Source organism: Mesocricetus auratus, unplaced genomic scaffold (assembly GCF_017639785.1).
Source record: "Mesocricetus auratus isolate SY011 unplaced genomic scaffold, BCM_Maur_2.0 Super-Scaffold_100676, whole genome shotgun sequence".
In the NCBI taxonomy this organism is placed as follows: Eukaryota; Metazoa; Chordata; class Mammalia; order Rodentia; family Cricetidae; genus Mesocricetus; species Mesocricetus auratus.
The window spans coordinates 62,071,762-62,090,063 of record NW_024429266.1 but is presented as its reverse complement, the minus strand read 5'-3'; positions in this window follow the sequence as shown (position 1 = coordinate 62,090,063).

The following is an 18,302-nucleotide window of genomic DNA, read 5'->3' as shown; positions in this document are numbered from 1 at the left end:
GCATGAGCAAAAACTGCCTTGTTAAAACCCCAGCACTTGTAGGGCTGATAGCTCCTGTGGGGGATTAGACACAGGCAAAGGAGCTGCTGTTTATACCCAGCGAGTAGATTAAATTCCTGTAGCCACAAGCAACGCTTGAATCAGCAAATTTAGGATCGACTGCTGTCAGGTGGCAAAACGCTGGCTAATTGGATGACCGCAAACATCTGCAAAATGAATTTGCCTCAGACAGACACTGTAGTTGATATCGTTTTAGAAGAAAGCTGTCGATTTTGTTTAGGTTGCTATCTGTATGCCTAGCTACCTCCCTGGCTTAGAGTTTAAATTTTTACAACATGGTAAATTCAGGCCTGATACCTGTGTATACATGCACACTGCCTCTCTCCCTCCCCCTCCCCCTCCCCCTCCTCTTTCTCCTTCCCCTCTTCCTTCCCCTCCAGCTCTCCCTCTCATTCTCCCTTTCCCTCTCCCTCTCTCTCCCAGCCCCCTTCATAGACACCAAAAGTTGCTCTAACCACTCAGTTAAAAGAAAACGAAGTCAAGGGCTAGCAAGATGCCTCGGTGGGTAAAGGTACTTTTGCCAAGCTTAACAACCCAAGTTCAGTCTCCAGATCCCACACAGTAGGTGAAAACTGTCTGCACAGGCAAGTCAGGTTACACGCATTCACACACACAACATAAAATCAAATCCTCACTGTCCTGAAGCAACATAAGCAATTGATCAGGACATGTCATTTAGGAGACAGACAAAAGTGCATGGGAACGGAAACACTGATCATGGGAGCATGGTGCTGGAGAAGGCGTTTCTCATCACATTGACTAGTTTCTGATACTTGCAGCAAATTTGCCAGTGAGGCCCACCGAGGCTCAGAGAGCATCATGGAACATCACTGATGGAGGAAGAGACAGAAAGAATGTAAGAGGAGGCTGTAAAACTCCACATCCTGGACATGACTTGGAAATCACAACCATGAACTCACAAAACTTGTGGTTACCTGCACTGGTTGAAACCAGATAAAACTCCCAAATAGGAATGAGTAAAGAATGGATCAGACCCAGTGCTGGTGTGCAGAGAGAAGGCAGCTCTCAGAGCCTTCATCCAACAAACATTGGTCCACACCTTATCAAGTTGTGGGTGCTGTGTGGGAACACAGCAGTAAACAAAGGTTTAGAAGACATGCGTTTTAGGGTTTCCATTGCTCTGAAGAGACACCATGACCACGGCAACTCTTATAAAGGAAAGCATTTAGTTGGGGCTGACTTATACTTTCAGAAATCTAGTCCGTTACTGTCATGATAGAAAGCACGGTGCTGTGCAGGAAGACATAGTGCTGGAGATGGAGCTGAGAGTTCTACATCAGGACTGGCAGGCAGCAGGAAGAGAACGACACACTGGGCCTGGCTTGAGCATCTGAGACCTCATAGCCTCCCCTCAATGACACACTTCCTCCAACAACACCACATCTACTCCAACAAAGCCACATCACTCCCTATGAGTCTATGGAGTACATTCCCTCTCAAACCACCACAGTGTGTGTGTGTACACATGTGTGAGTTCATACACACATCAGAATGTGCAAGTATGTAAAAGAAAACGATGATACATCAACAAGCAATTTTAGTACAATATAAAAAAGAACAGGGCTGGGTATGTGGCTCAATTGGAGGCATTCTACAGCATACACAAATCGCTGGACTCCAACCCTAACATCATACAAACAGGTGGGACCTGAAGTCCCACCACTTGGGAGGTGGAAGCATGAAGATCAGAAGTTCAAGATTGTCTTTAGCTACACAGAAAGCTGAACATCTGCAAATAATGATATTTTTACTTCTTCCTTTTCGCTTTTTATCCCCTTGACCTCCTTCAATTGTCTTATTGCTCTAGCTAAAACTCCAAGTACTATATTAAATAGGTATAGCGAGAGTGACAACTGTGTATTGTTCCTGGTTTTAGTGCAACTGCTTTGAGTTTCTCTCCATTTAATTTGATGTTGGTTATAGGTTTGTAATAAATTGCCTTTAATATTTTTAAATATCTCCCATGTGTCCTTGATCTCTCCAGGACTTTTATCATAAATGAGTGTTAGATTTTGTTCAGGGCCTTTTCTGCATCTAATGAAATGATCATGATTTTTTTCTTCCAGTTGGCTTATATGATTGATTACATTTACTGGTTTTCATGTATCGAACCATCCCTGCATCTCTGGAATGAAGCCTACTCAATCATGGTGGATAGTGTTCTTGATGTGTTCTTGGATTCAGTTTGCAAGTATTTTATTGAGTATTTTGGCATGTATGTTCATTAGGGAAATTGGTCTGTAATTCTCTTTCTTTGTTGAGTCTTTATGTGGTTTGGGTGTCAGGGTGACTGTGGACTCATAAAACAAATTGGGCAATGTTCCTGCTGTTTCTATTTTGAGGAATAATTTGAGTATACTGGCATTCTTTCTTCTTTGAAAGCTTGGTAGAATTCTACAGTAAATCATGTGGCCCTGGGTTTCTTGATTAAGAGACTGCTTCTATTTCACTAGGAGTTATGGGTCTGTTTATATTGGTTATCTGATCTTGATTTAGCATTGGTAAGTGGTACCTATTGAGAAAATTATCCATTTACTTTGGTTTTTCTGATTTGGTGGAATAAAGTTTTTACAGCATGTCCTTATGATTCTCTGGATTTCCTTAGTGTCTATTGTTATGCCCCCTTTTTGTTTCTGATTTTATTAATTTGAATATTTGCTCTGTGTATCTTTTATTTAGTTTGGATAAAGATTTGTCTATCTTGCTGATTTTCTCAAAGAACCAATTCTTTGATTCGTTGATTGTTTGTATTGCTCTCTTTATTTCTATTTTATAGATTTCAGTCCTCAGTTCGATCATTTCTTGCCATCTAATCCTCTTGGGTGTGCTTCATCTCTTTTTGTTATGGAGATTTCAGATATGCTGTTAAAGAGCTAGAACGAGATCTCTGCAATTTCTTTATGAAGGCACTTAGTGCTATGAACTTTCCTCTTAGCACAGCTTTCATTGTGTCCCACGAGTTTGGGTATGTTGTACATTTCTTTTCATTGAATTCTAGAAGTCTTTAATTTCTTTCTGTATTTCTCTCTTGAGCCAGTTTTCATTTAGCAGAGAGGTATTCAGTTTCCATGAGTTTGTAAGCTTTCTGTTGTTTCTGTTGCTGTTGACAGTCAGCTTGAATCTGTGGTTGTCAGAATGCAGGAAGAGTCTGTGAGGAGTTTTTTTGTGTCTGAGTACGTGGTCAGTTTTGGAGAAGTCTCCCTGAGGTGCTAAGAAGGAGGTATATTCTTTTGTGTTTGGGTGAAATGTTCTGTAAATATCTATTAGGTCTATTTGGTTTATAAGGTCTGTTAGCTCCAGTATTTCTTTATTTAGTTTCTGTCTAGATGACCTGTCCATTAGTTAAAGTGGGGTATATAAATCTCCAAATACCAATGTGTGAAGGTCAATGTTTGATTTAAGCTGTGGTAGTGTTCCTTTTACAAATTTGAGTGCTGTTGTGTTTAGGGTATAGATGTTAAGAACTGAAATGTTATCTTGGTGGGTTTTTCCTTTGATGAGTATGTACTGTCCTTCCCCATCTCTTTCTGAATAGCTTTGGTTTGAAGTCTATTTTGTTAGATGTTAAAGTGGCTATGCCAAATTGCTTCTTTGATCCATTTGCTTGAAGTATTTTCCAAACCTTTTACCTTGATGGTGATATGTTTCTTGGATGCTGCAGAAGGATGGATCCTATTTAAGCATCCATCCTGTTAGTCTGTGTCTTTTTATTGGCAAATTGAGGTCACTAATATTGAGAAATATCAATGATTACTGAATCATGCTATTTTGGTAGTGGTGGTGGTGGTAGTGGTGGTTGTGTGTGTGTGTGTGTGCGTGTGAGAGAGAGAGAGAGAGAGAGAGAGAGAGGGAGGGAGGGAGGGAGGGAGGGAGGGAGGGAGAGAGGTGTGTGTGCACAAATGCGTGCACACTTTCCTTCTTTTGATTTTGATGGTGTGAAATTATTTATTCCTGTGTTTTCATGGGTATAGTTAATCTCCTAAGGTTGGAGTTTTCCATCTACCACCTTCTATTTGTATGCCTGGATTTGTAGACAGACATTGTTTAAATTTGACTTTGTATGAAATATTTTGTTTTCTCCATCTGTGGAAATTGAAAGTTTTGCTGGGTATAGTAGTCTGCCCTGGCATCTGTTGTCTCTTGGAGTCTGAAGCACATCTGTCCAGGACGTCTAGCTTTTGGAGTCTCCATTGAAAAGTCGGGTGTAATTCTTGTATGTCTGCCTTTATATGTTACTTAGTTTTTTTCCCTTGCAGCTTTTAATATTTTTGTTCTGTATGTTTAGTGTTTTAATTATTATGTGGTAAGAGGACTTTCTTTTCTAGTCCAGTCTGTTTGGTGTTCTGTGTGCTTCTTGTACCTCTATAGGTATCTCCTGCTTTAGGTTAGGAAATTTTTCTTCTCTGATTTTGTTGAAAATATTTTCTGGGCCTTTGAGCCCGGATTCTTCTTCTTCTTCTATTCCTATTAGTCTTGGATGTTTTGTGTAAGGAACATTTTAGATTTAACATAGTCTTTGACCAAAGTATCTATTTCTTCTATTGTATCTTCAATACATTAGAGTCTGTCTTCCGTCTCTTGTATTCTGTTAGTAAAGTTTACCTCTGCTGTTCCTGTTCAAATTGCTAAATTTTTCATTTCCAGAATTCCCTCAGTTTGTATTTTCTTTATTGTTTCTATTTCAACTTTCAGGTCTTCAATGGTTTTGTTCATTATTTGTATTTATTTGATTATTCTTTAAGGGGTTTATTCATTTCCTCCAATTGTTTGTGTTTTCCTGGATTTCTACAATGGATTCATTTATTTCCTCTTAAAGAACCCTATCATCTTCATATAGCTTGCTTATAGATCTTTCTCTGGCTCTTCAACTATTTCGGAATATTCAGAAGCTATTGCTGTAGGACAGCTAGGCCCTGTGGAGACATAATTGCCCCAGCTGTTATTGTGTTCTTAAGTTGATATCTAGGCATCTGGGTTTGTGGTCATTATTGATCTAGGTGCTGATTTCTGGGTTTGTCTTTGTTGGGTGGATGTTTTGTTCCTTGGTTTCTGTTTCCTCTCTGGATTTTCATTGTGTGATGACTGTGTTGCTTGTTCTAATGGCCTGCTCAGCTGACTTGTTCACAGAGAATACCTGCTGATGTTGGAATAGAGAGTAGAAGGTCTGAAGGCATCCTACCTGACTTTCTGACAGGTGTGGCCTGTGGTTGAGCATGAGGTACCTGTTTGAGATACAGTGACAAGTGGGGGAGTAAGATTAGGAGAGATGATCTGTGGGGTCCACAGGTGTGAGGGGAGGCTTGGGTCCCGCTGCTGTCTCAGCCCCCAAATAACACACAAGACACTATATTAATTATGAAGCTGTTGGCTGTTTGCTTGGTTTCTTATCAGCTAGCTCTGACTTAATTATTAACCCATAACTGCTAATCTGTGTATTTCCATATGGTGTTCTCTTATTGGAGAAAGGGTCCAGATCTCCTCGTGTCCTACATTATGACTGACTGTGCCTGTTTCCCAGAATCCTCCTCAACTCCTAGTCCCACCTTTCTTGCTTCCACATTGTCCAACAGTGCTTTATTAACATATACACAGAAGGACTTCCCCCATCAGGAAGGGATGGGTAGAGTGTGGGAAGCTAGGCAGCCAGGTCCCTCAGAGAAGATGGTACTTAGAAGCTCTCAAACATGCAGAAACCATGGCTCTGTATCTCCTGGGAATGCATGTGTATGCATGTGCATGTGCGTGTGTGGGTACCTACATTGTATATGTGTAAGAACATTTGCATAAGTTTTCTAAACTTCCGAATGCTGTCAACTAATTCAAAGGTTTTCATACAACACAGATTAGTTGAACACCATATGCATGTGGACTGCTTTTGCTTTCTGGTTACATTCATCTTGCTGGCCAGAAGCTGGCTACACCTGCTTTGGAGGGACACTGCATGTTCGAAACGCTGCACCCCTCATGGATGTCAACCTAGCAGTATGCCCTGTGACAAACAAACTCTGCAGAGGAGATTTTTCACAGGGAAACCAAGAAGGCGGGTAGAATTTCACACTGCAGCAGTTGCAGTGGAGAAGAGAGAAAAGCTGATGGTGTGGAGAATAGAGAGAACAGATGGTGAAACAGTCCATTTCTTGACCTGTGTGTTAGATACAAGTTCATCTCTGACCACACACCTGGATACTCAGTTCAACGAAGTTCTAATTCCATGCTTATGGTATTGAGTAGCTCTGACTCCCAGCATACACATCACCTCTCCAGCCATGGACATCAGTTTCTGTTTTCTCTTTCCACACACTGTGATTTAGACACTCTCAGATCACTTCAATCTTGACATGGCTGAGATTTAAACATCTTTAACTCCTGTGGTATTTCGAACTTCTGGATGGGTCTATGAGGGGCATTTCAAGGAGTTTCAGGGATGCCTAATGAAAGAGGGAAGACCTTCCCTTAAGTCTGCTGGGTTCTCAGTTATAAAGAGACCCAATGAAGAAGCAACTCTGTGCCTGCCTGCCTTCACTTCTTGTTGGTAAGAGCATCTATCTGGTGCTGCTGCTGCTCCACCCTCTGTTGATGTCAGACTCCAGGTATTTTGACCTTCCAGCAAAGAATACAGACAACCCAGGAATCCTCTTGACCTTCATCACTGGATTAAAAACTGCTGAGGCTTCCAGCTTTATGGACTGAGCAGCTCCCCTGTTCCCAGCCCCTACAGTGTGCAGCTGGCCATTGCTGGATGGCCCAGACCATACATGTAAGCCAATCTAATAAATCCTCTTTGTGATGGTTAGCCCCCCATAAGGTGTGTGCCTCTAGAGATGTAGTTTTCAATCTGTGGGTCACGACTCCTTTAAGGGTCACATATCAGATTTTTGCACTATGACTCATAGCAGTGGCAACACAAATGATTTTATGGTTAGGGGTTACCACAGCACGAGGAACTGTGTTAAAGGGTGACAGCATTAGGAAGGTTAAGGTGCAAGTTTTCCCTCCACCATGCTTGCTTGCTCTCACCCAACAGTCCTCTTCCAGCCTCTGGCCTTGACGGCTCTCTGTGCTGGGATAAGTACTTCTCCCTCTCCAGACCTGGTACAAGGCCTATCCCTCATACACCAACTTCAGAGAAGTCCTTTCTGTGGTGTTTTTATTTACTCCTTGAGACTTACTTCATGAATTTCAAATGCTCATATAATGGATTTCAATCGTATTTGCCCACACTCACCCCCTCCAACTCCCCCCCACAGCCCCTCCAAATTCATGCCTTCTCTTGTTTACAACAACCCACTAAGTTCCACTAGTACACTCCTGTACACATGGGTGTGGGACCCTCCAGCAGCACATAGGGAACCCACCATGGGAGCACACCTCTAAATACAGCTGACTTTCTCCCCTAGTAGTCGTCGACTCTCGCTAGTCCCTCGGCCAGGGGTGTAGGCTGCTCTGCTTCTCCTCCATTTAGCACAGGTGCCGATTGACTTGGTCTGGTGCAGGCCGCCCCAGCTGCTGTGACTGCCTGAATGGAACATCCTTACCACAGGGAGAAGACACTGTTTCCAAGTCCTCACTCCTCTTCAACCTCTAGCTCTTAACTTTTCCTACCCTCCTGCAGGATGCTCCAGCAGTAAACCTCAGAGGGAGGAGGCCCATGTAGATGTCCCCTTTGTGGATGTGCATTCCACAAACACTCCGCCGTTTGACCAGTTATAAGTCTCTGAACTAGCTGTCATCCAGTGAACAGATGCACTTCCCTGACAGGGCTTGAGAGCTGCATTAATCTGTGGGCATAAATGTATGTATTTAGAAGGCAATTTGATACTATATCCCATTAGCAAGATTACAGTGATAGGAGGCTCACACCTAGCAATGAAGCCCCTGAAAGCCAGACTCTCCTGGACAGACCATCAGGACAGAGGTCTCTGCCCATGCAGCACTCTGGATTTTGCCTCCCTCGTACCCTAAACCATACAGTCATGCTGTATTCACTCATCTTTTCAGAACCCCTTAGAAATAATGAGCCATGCTGCGTGCGCACGCGCACTGTAGCTTCTCTGGTAGCCAGCACTGTACCTTGTTGAGTAAATAACTGTTGAGTACGAAGACCTAATTAGTGACAGCCATTCATTCATCTTTGCTAAATACGTATAATCAGCCTCCAAAGATCCTTTGTCTTCATTTCCTTCTCCTAAGCTAGGCTCATAAATCAACGACCCACCACTATACGTTCTCTCCCAGTTATTATCCAGTGATGTAATTTGTGCATTGAAGCAAAACTTGTCTGCGAGGATTTTCTTGCATTTAGTCATTGCCTCCTGACAGCAAGCTGACCGCTGAAGAAGAAATGTTTACCTGCAGAGGGAGGAAAAGGTTACAATTTAATTCAGTACCCAGTAGATTTGCTAGGATTGAATTCTGCTAGATGTTAAACCTCCCTTAATAAGAAGCCTTCGCTGTGTCCGTCTAACCCACAGCATCCTTCTAGTGTGACTGAGCATTGATCCATCCTGTACTTTCTGGAGGATGGACCTTCCTCTCCCTCATTTCCAGCCTCTGACCCCTCATCTCTGACTGTCACCTCACAGACCACTGGCCTGGGAACCTCGTTCTGCCTGCATGATGACATATTTGCAATTCCTTGGTATCCTGAACTTGACCTTGACAACAAGACTGGGTAGTGTAGGTGAAGATGAATGAGACAATTATTTTTACAAGGAATATAAACAGTCCGAGTTGGCTGTGGTAAGCATGGCTGCGAAACGTGTTGCTTTTTAGCATCAAGACACTGCTCCTTGAATTCTGAGCAGTAGTAACTAAGTGGAAAGTGTTCTGTGAGATAATCGCTTATAAGTTTTTCTTGTAAAAGCAGATCAGGATTCAGGCCAGCAGCATCACAAAACGTACTCAACACTGAAATCTCCTGAAGAAATTATAAAGGAGAAGGGATAATCCTCAGGAGACATCATAGTTTTGATGCTCATGAAATTATTGGAAGGCTTGGAGCCTTAGATCACTTGCCTGTAAAATGGAAATACTCATAAGAAGGGATGGAAACTGATATGTAAAATAAGATTTAGTTGCACCTACTTTGAAACGAATTCAAATCCAAGCTGGGTGTGGTGGTGCATGTCTTTAATCCAGCAGTCAGGAGGCAGAGGCAGGTGATTTCTAAGTTCAAGGGCAGCCTGGTCTGCAGAGCAAGTTGCGGGACAGCCAGGGCTACACAGAGAAACTCTGTCTCAGAAAACAAAATACAAAAGCAAACAAACAGAATTCAAATCTAGAGTGTGATCTCTTGGGAAAGCAGTGTAAAAGCTGGAAGACTGATGTGTGAAGCCTTACAAAACATGGCCTGTGAAGACAAGGTTTAGGAAAATGGCAAGATGAATTGCTTTGAAAATCAAAGTGAAGAAAAATATGAAGCCCCACAAATAAAGGAAAGGAAGATTGAGGCTCTATCAGCGCTGTGATGGAGACAGAGATTCCTATGTAGCTTACAGCATATGAATCAGACTTTCCTCCCGCAGAGCAAAGTGCTTAGCGGATCTCTAGGCATAAGAACAGCTGAGTGGAATTTGGAGTGCTTGGGGGTCTGGGGTGTAATTACCTTCCATTTCCCATGAAACGTCATTACACTCTGTGCACGCAGCAGTGTCCTATGAGTGACACATTGCCAAGGAGAAGGAAGGCAGCTGACCCACTCAGGCAGGAGAACAAGCAAGCTGGAACTCCGAGGACCGGGAAGCATCCTAGCATCTCCAAGGACCGGGCAGCATCCTGGTGACTCTGTTGCATCCTGACACTAGAAGCAGTAGCAGAGTCTAGCAATAAGCTGCAGAGTTCCCTTATAAGGACCCTAAAACAGGACCCATCACCTCACCTTCCTAGTACACACTTGTCCCTGAGACTGCTAGCTAGGCCTGTCTATAACGAGTGGGAGATGTAAGTCCTCTTATTTGGCGGTTCCAATAGAATAATGAGGAGGATCTGTGCAGACCTGGATTTCAATGTCATCTTCACCTCCTTGTTGAAGGTGGCAGTCTCATGAGTGCAATCAGGCTTTTGACCCCGCTTGAGTCCACATACAGGGCCATTTGGTCTAGAGATAGAGTTCCCACAACCTGTGCTGGGTGGCTTTGCCTGACTGGGATTATCTCAATCTGTTCCCCCTCAATGGCTGTGCACCCATTTGTGTTGTTTAAGCCTATACACCTTATGACATCTGGACTAGACGACTGCTCTGCTTGTCCTTTGTGAGGTGGGGTTACAGGATATAAGACCAGGCATATTCAGGCTAGTTATCCCACGGTAGCTGCTGGGTAGATGCAGTAACCAACACCCACAACTGAAAACAAACATGCCCTGTCTCCTCTCTATATAAACAGAGCATGGTTGCACCCATAAGCTAACCATGTCGTGCTTCCCTCGGCAACTCCACCCCCAGGGTGCTGAGGGACAGAAACACTCCAACTTCTGCCCCTGATCTACCACGGCTAGCACACCTCAGAGAGATTCACTGAACACCATAGGAGATCACAGGTGTGGAAATTATTGGCAAAGTTGACAAGTTACAAAGTAGGGTAATCATACAATAATAAGTGGTAATAAGTGGATTTTACATTTTCTGTCTGTGACTCATGTCGCCCAAACAACTGTGGTATGATCAGTTTTCTAATGACCTAAGGATCATTTTAAAGAACTATGGTAAATTATGCCCTAATGCTTGTTATGATATTTAGATAACCTGTATGTGGCTTCCCAGTATGCCTTATTAATCAAGTAATCAGCATTTATTATGTGAATAAGTATTAAATACTTACTCATGGCTGAAGCAAAATACCAAGCAAAGACAACTTATGGAAGGAAGGGTTTATTTGGGGCTCACAATTTGAGGGTGCAGCCCCTCATGGTATGGGAGGCATGACATCAGGACCATGAACCGGCTAGTCACATTGTGTCCAGAGCCAAAAAGCATCAAGTAATTAACGCTCAGTTGGCTTTCTCTCTATCCAGTGATGTACTGGATGGTGTCGTGCACACTCAGGGTGGGTCTTCCCACTCCAAGTAACTGTCTCTAGAATCCTTCATACTAATCTGTAGGAGTAAGTTTCCATGGTGATTCTAAACTCCATATACAAACTGGCAGTGAAGACTCACCATCACTAAGTGGTACTAAGAGGGGGGTCAATATGAAAGGAAAACAAATACCTAGTCCCTGAGCACAAAGATGATAACGACAAACCAAAGCAACAGGGAACCTGGAGAGACGGCTCAACGGGTAGTCATGTTTCCTGCTCATGTTGGCCGATACCCACTTTGGACAGCTCACAAATGCCGGAAACTCCAGCTCTGAGGATCTGACACCCTCTTCTGGACTCATCAGGCACCCACATGTGCATGTGCACGCTCACATACATGTAAATAAGAGAAATAATAAAAAAAGTCTTTTTTTTTAAATTAAGAATTGGAGTTAACAGAAACTTGGAGCACATTGGACTATGAGATCCAGGTTCCATTCCCAACCCTATCACAGACTAACAATAACCTTGACCAAGTTTCTAAGCTCTTCTGAGCTTCATTTCAGTCATGAAATAATAAGGATGGCTGCCCTGTCCTATTTCGCTGGCTGCGCTGTGACAAGGGGAGAATGAAGTCACACATGCCAACCCTTCAAAACTGTAAAACAAGGCATTGTAGTAAAGAGGACATTCTTGGACCAGCAAGAAGGCTCAGAGGGTAAAGGGGCTTGCCACCAAACCTGATGATGTGAGTTTAATTCCCAGGATCCAAAGGACAGGAGAGAGGACTGACTCCCACTTGTTGTCCTCTGATTTTCATATGTGTACATGTGCACATGCACACTAATACAGATGTGGACCCATGGACGTAATGTATAAAAGTGTTAAAAAATGAGGTCATTATTGAATGCTCCCGTATGTGTCTACTCTACATCGGTTGGTGTGTGGTTTACTTCATGCTTTCATGAAACCACTCCCTCTAACTATGGAGTGACAGGCTAAGGATGAGTCTCAATGAGTAGAGTGCGTGTCTAGCACCACATAAACCTGACGCAGTAGCACACACTCCGTGATTCTGCAACTCTGGGGGTGGAAACAGGAGGATCGGAAGTTCAAGGTCATGCTTGAGCGTTTGAGGCCAACCTGAGCTACATGAGACTCAGTCTTCAAAAAAAAGAAGAAAAAGGAAAGGAAAGAAATAAACCCTGCTTGGTGGTAAATCATTCACCCAGTGTCCCCCGAAGAGACTAGTTGTGCTCCTTTCCCGGGTGTTGGGGATAGAGGGCAGAGAGCAGCCTGGAGGGCGGGGACCTCAGCTGATTGCTTTCATGTGGAGGGGAAATACAGAACAGAAAATCTGACAGGCACAGGTTGGCACTGTGTGGGTGTGAATCTTTAGCTTCTGTTTTCATTCATGCCTGTGATGCCAATCCACCTTCACACACCATCTGTCTCGCGCTCTTCTTGCAAAGTTGAGGAAACTGAGGCCCGGAGAAAGAACATGGTTTCTTAAAATGATATAGTTATTTTATGTCCAGGCTCTGATTCCCAGGAGTAAAAGAGACCCTGTTCTAGAGGAGCCGAGAGGGAGGATGAGATTGAGTAAAGGGCTCTTCAGAAGAGTGTTCTAGAAAGAGTCAAGACAGGACCCGTTTCCAGCTCGGGAGGTGTTGGTGAGGATGGTCAGTGGTCTTTGGATGCTGCCTGCCACCGTGGTTCCCAGATGCTGGAGGGAAAAGTCTCTCTCCTAGAAGAGACTTGAGGCCCTCAATCGGGGAACATGGTGGGAATTTGAGGAGGATGCTCCTCCCACCTAAGTAAAAAGCTTTCAGCAACCACAGTTTTTGTGACCTGACTTTAAAATGGGTCGAGATTTTACAGAAAAGAATCATTCAAAAACACAATAGTACCAAGCTGCCCTTCAGTGGGTCCAGTCACAAGCAGAAGCTAGTGAACTCTATGCCAAGCACATGTCAAGTTAAAATGAACTGAGGGCCAGGAAGGAGTGGACCACCAATGAGGAGCAGAGACCTATAACACAAATAATAAAAGACCCAGAGACAGACATTGGGGTTGAAGCTGAAGGCCAGAGAAGCAAAACAGCCAGCCACTAGCTTTTGTCTCTACCTCAAGCTGAAAGGGCTCTCCTGTCCTCAGTGTGTCTGGAGAATAAGTCTCTGAGACTGAATACTGAAGACCCCACACCTATCTTATACACCTTTCTAGAGGTGGGATTAAAGGCCTGGGATCCTAAATGCTGACATCTCCTTCATGTGAGCTGCTTCTCTTTCAGACTGATTCACTCTAATGTAACCCTGGGTGACCCTGAACTCATAGAGATCCATCTGCCTTTGTCTCCTGAGTCCTGGGATTAAAGGTGTGTGCCACCACTGCCCAGCTTCTATAGCTAACTAGTGTGACTGATGGAATTCAAGGTGTGTGTCACCATTGCCTGGTGCTATGGCTGTGGATAGCTTTGCATTGTGCTTTCCAGTGGCTTCATTAAATCATAAACAATATATCAGCACAGAGACCAGTCTGTGCTTTCTCTGTATCTGCCTGGAGTGTAGCAGTCCAGGCTTCCTCAGCTTTATTCAGATGGCTCCGGTGTGCGGTTTAGCTTGGTACCCTTGCCATACTGCCCAAAGATGTAAACGTGATGGTCCATTTTAAGTGCTAACTTTCTACAACTTAGAATCATCTGGGAAGTGATGGAGGATGTCCTTCTGTGTATGTTCATCTTATTGGTTGATGAATAAAACACTGATTGGCCAGTAACCAGGCAGAAAGTATAGGTAGGGCTACCAGAGGAGGAGAATTCTGGGGAAAGGAGGCAAAAACTCCGGGCAGTTTCCGGTAAGATAAGTCCATATAGAAATACATACATTAATAGTTGTGGGTTAATAGTTAAGAGAGAGCTAGCTAGTAAGAAGCCTAAGCCATCAGCCAAACAGTTTACAACTAATATAAGTCTCTAAGTGTTTATTTGGGGCTAAATGGCTGTGGGTCCAGATGGGACAGAACTCCTGTCTACAGGGTAGATACTCAATAAGGGGTTGTCTTTATCTGTTTGGTTTATGGGTATGGCTGTGGGGAATTGTCTTGATTGTTAATTGCTATTGGAGGGCCCAGCCCACTGTGGGTAGTAGCATCATTTCCTAGGCAGGATGTCCTGAATTATATGAGGCAGGAGAAAGCCAGATGGAAGCATTGGGTCATTCATTTCCCTTTGCTCGTCTGTGGATGTCATATGATTAGCTGCTTGAGTTTCTGCCTTTACTTCTGCAGAATGGTGGACTGTAACCTAAAATTGTAAGTCAGTTCTAAACCCTTCCTCTCTGTGTTGCTTTTGGACAGGTTATTTTATCACAGCAACAGAAATGAAACTAGGACATAAACGATGAGCAAAGATTTGGAGGATGAGCCCAGACAGGCATGAGAGAGCTCCAAGGATCTGTGGTCACCAGAGCTAGGGAGCCAGCCTTGACATGTTTTACACAGAGCCACTAGGGAGCTGACTTTGACATGTATTGCTCAAACCTACATTGTGTCTGCTCTTCTGCCCTAACCTTCAAGCATGTGTTTAAGACAAAGAAGCTGACCCTTCCTACCTGGGGAGGAGCAGGCTGCACCTTTGGGATGCTCACCAGTAAACTCCAAGCAAAATCATATGGCAAATAGGATCAAAAATCCACTGGAGAAGAGGACACTATTAATGTCTTAATTATAAACATAAAGACTTGGGTTGGATTCCCAAAAGCCACATTTTTTTTAAAATGGGTGCCGATTTGTGTGTTTGCAATCTAGGAACTGGAGAGATGGAAACAGGTGGATTCTTGGAGTTTGCTGGCCAGTTAGTCCAGCCTACTTGGTGAGTACCAGGCCAGTGAAAGACCCTGTCTCAAAAAATGAGATAGCTGGTGTGGTGACTTGAAAGAAAATGGCCCCCAAATGGAGTGGTGCTATTAGAAGGTGTGACCTTGTTGAAGTAGGTGTGGCCTTGTTGGAGGAAGTGTGTCCCTGTGGAAATGGGCTTTGAGGTATCATATGCTCAAGTCATGCCTAGAAAGACAAACCACTTCCTGTTGCTGGCAAACCAAGATGTAGGACACTCAGTTATGTCTCCAGTGCCATGGCTGTCTGCATGTCATCATGTCCCACCATGATCATAATGGATGGAACTTCTGAAATGTAAGCCACCCAATTAAATGTTTTCTTTTATAAGAGTTGCCATAGTCATGGTGTCTCTTCACAGCAATAGAGACCCTAACTAAAACAAGATTAAGGTATTTGCCACCATGACCAGTGAACTGAGTTTGATCCTCAAGACCCACATGGTGGAAGAAGAAAACCTACTCCAGCAGGTTGTTTTCTGACTTCACATGTGTACCGTGGCACATATGTACACATACACATGCACACTGAATAATAAAATAAAAATGTAATTAAAAATACAGAAAAATAAAGGGAATGGCCCCTGAGGTTGCTCTCTGGTCTGTTCATGCACACAAATAAAATTTTAAATATTTTTAAAAGATAAGACTAGTTAAATAGCTTCTGGCATAAGAATGGACTGCTATCCAGTTGTGTTTTTAAAAAGAAGATGAGGCTGGGGTGTGGCTTAGCTGATAGAGTGTTTGCCCAACATGCAGAAAACCCTGGGTTCCATGCCTAGCACCACCCAAACTGGGCATGCTGGTACATATCTATAATCTTAGTATGTGACAGGTAGAGAAAAAGGATCAAGGCTCAAGGTCACCCTTGGCTTCACAGTAAGTTCAAAGCCAGCCTGGGCTACATGAGACCCTGTCTCAGGGGAAAAAAAGAGGATGATGCAAAAATGCTTCTCTCTAGATACAAATAGGGAAAAATTTCTAGAAAATTAATTTAAAAAAATAAGATACAGCACAGTGTGACTATGATCCTATCTAGTATATATAAAGACAGGGATGATTAAAAAGCTACACTACCCCTTCTGCCATTATTTTTGTAATGTTTTTATTTAAATTAGAAACATGAATGCTTCACGTGTCAATCCCAGCTCCCTCTCCCAATCCCTCCTCCCTTGTCCTTCCACCAGCCCCCCCCCAGCCCCTCACCTAATCCCCACATCATTCCCCAGGGAGGGTGAGGCCCTCCTTGGGGGATCTCTAAAATCTGTCATTTCACCCAGGGCAGGACCTAGGCCCTTCCCCATGTGTCCAGTCTGAGAGAGTATCCCTCTATTTGGAATGGGCTCCCAAAGATCATTCATAAACCATGGTAAACACTGATCTACTATCTAAAACCCCAGTGATTTCTGCGGCCTCCTCACTAAGACTACATTCATGGAGTCTGGATCAGTCCCCTGTTGGCCTCTCAGGCATCAGTCTGGGATTCAAGAGCTCCCCATTATCTGGTCAGCTGTCTTTGTGGGTTTCACCATTATGGTCTTGACCCCTTTGCTCATCACTCCTCCATCTCTATCACTAGGTTCCAGGAGTTCAGTTCAGTGTTTAGCTGTGTGTATCTGTCTCTGCTTCCATCAGTCACTGGATGAAGGTTCTAGGATGGCATATAAGGTAGTCATCAACCTTACCATCAAGGAGGGGGATTTAATGTGGACTCTCCACTATTGCTTAGTTTGGCAGTTGGTGTTATCCTTGTAGATCTCTGGAGATCTCACTAGTGTCAGCTCTCTTCTCAAGCCTATAATGACTCAATCTATTACGGTATCTCTCATCCTGCTCTCCTCTATTCTTACCTCGACTCAACCTCTCTGCTCCTCCATACCTTCTTCTTCCCTCCTCTTATCCTCCTCTCTTTTTCCTGGCTTCCTCTCCCCTCCACCGATGTTCCCAATGTGCTCAGGAGATCTTGCCACATTCCACTTCTCTGAGGTATCATGAAGCTCTCTTGGGAACCTCCCTGTTTCCCAGACTCACTGGCACTGGGATTGTAGGCTGAGACTCCTCTGATCCATATCTAAAATCCATATATGAGTGAGTACATACCATATTTGTTTTGTGACTGGGTTACCTCAGGATGGTTTCCTCTAGTACTATCCATTTCCCTGCAAATTTCAAGATTCCATTGTTTTTCCCCCACTGAGTAGTACTCCATTGTGTGAATGTATCCACTCTTCAGTTGTGGGTCATCTAGGTTGCTTCCAGGATCTAGCTATTACATATAATGCTGCTATGAACATAGTGGAACAGACATTCTTGTTGTGTGAATGGGTGTCTTTTGGGTATATGCCTAAGAGTGGAATTGCTGGGTCTTGTGGTAGACTGATTGCCATTTTCCTGAGGAATCTCCATACTGATTTCCACAGTGGCTGTACCGAGTTGGCACTCCCACCAGCCGTGGAGGAGTGTTCCTCTTTCTCCACATCCTCTTCAGCACAAACTGTCATTGGTGTTTTTGACTTTCGCCATTCTGACAGGAGTAAGATAATATCTCAGAGTTGCTTTGATTTGCATTTCCCTAATGGCTAGTGATGTTGAACACTTTCTCAAGTGTCTCTCTGCCATTTTATACTCCTCTATTGAGAATTCTCTATTTAGTTCAGCCCCCCACTTTTTAATTGGATCTTTGGTATTTTGGAGACTTGATTATTGAGTATATGTAAATTTTGGAGATCAGCCCTCTGTGGGGTTAGTGAATATCTTTTTGTCTTGCTGTGTCCTTTGCCTTACAGAAGCTTCTCAGTTTCAGGAGGTCCTATTTATTAATTGTTGACCTCAGTGTTTGTGCTGCTGGTGTTATGTTCAGGAAGCAGCCTCTTGTAACCAATTCGTTCAAGGGTACCTCCCACTTTCTCTTCTAACAGGTTCAGTGTGGCTGGATTTATGTTAAAGTCTTTGATCCATTTAGACTTAAGCTTTGTGCGTGGCGATAGATAGGTATCTATCTGCATTCTTATGCATGCCAATATCCAGCTATGCCAGCACCATTTGTTGAAGATGCTATCTTTTTTTCCATTGTATAATTTTAGCTTCTTTGTCAAAAAACAGATGTTCATAGGCTTGTGGATTAATCTCAGGGTTTTCAATTTGATTCCATTGGTCTACCTGTCTATTTTTGTGCCAATACCAAGCTGTTTTCCAGGCTATAGCTCTATAATAGGGCTTGAAGTTAGGGATGGTGATGCCTCCTGATGTTGCTTTGTTGAGCAGGGTTGTCTTTGCTATTCTGGGTTTTTTGTTTTTCCATATAAAGTTGAGA